Genomic DNA, 804 nt, shown 5'->3' with positions numbered 1-804 from the left:
TATCAAGATTTTAGTGATTAATTTCCGAAGATTTCAAGGATTTTACCGAGATTTCAAATATTTCATAAAGATTCAAAAAAGATCTAAATGATTTCCCAAAGATTTTATTAATATAAAAAAAATTTCAAAAGATAGTTAGAAACTATATTAAATTGTTTGAACAACTTTTTTGTTAACTTTTATTAATTATTACCTCACTAAGTGAAAAATGACTGAAAGTAAAAAATTCTGAAAAACTTCAATTATCAGGTAGTGATATAGATAAAGATAATCATAAACAGTAATAGTTTGTTTAAAAAATTATTTTTGCTAAATTTAAATCATTATTAAGTAACGCCAAATAAAAAAAAAGATAAACAGTTAGAAAATCCAGAAAAACCGCAACATTCTACCAATCAAGCAATAAGTATATTATTAACAATGATAATAAATTGTTAAAACAATTAGTTTTGCTAACTTGAATTTATTTTTCTTTCACTACTATTTAAAGTTAAACCAAAAGGCAGACATTTTAGAGAAACCGAAACTCTGTAGCATTCTTCAAATATTATATTATTAAGAATAACAATAAATTGTTTAAACAAATATATTCTTGACTCCAATTAATAACATAATTTATCTCAATTGAAAATTTGACTAAAAGTTTCTTTTTTTAAACTGGAATTCTGTAGAATTTTTCTAAGAGAATAATATTAACGATATTAATAAATTGTTTAAACAATAACTTTTGTTAACATTGATGAACTATAACTTCCCTCTGATTGAAAATTGGACAACAAGTGGACAAATTTTGAAAAAACCGCG

This window comes from Belonocnema kinseyi, chromosome 7 (assembly GCF_010883055.1).
Source record: "Belonocnema kinseyi isolate 2016_QV_RU_SX_M_011 chromosome 7, B_treatae_v1, whole genome shotgun sequence".
NCBI classification, from domain to species: domain Eukaryota; kingdom Metazoa; phylum Arthropoda; class Insecta; order Hymenoptera; family Cynipidae; genus Belonocnema; species Belonocnema kinseyi.
This window is presented reverse-complemented; position numbering follows the sequence as displayed.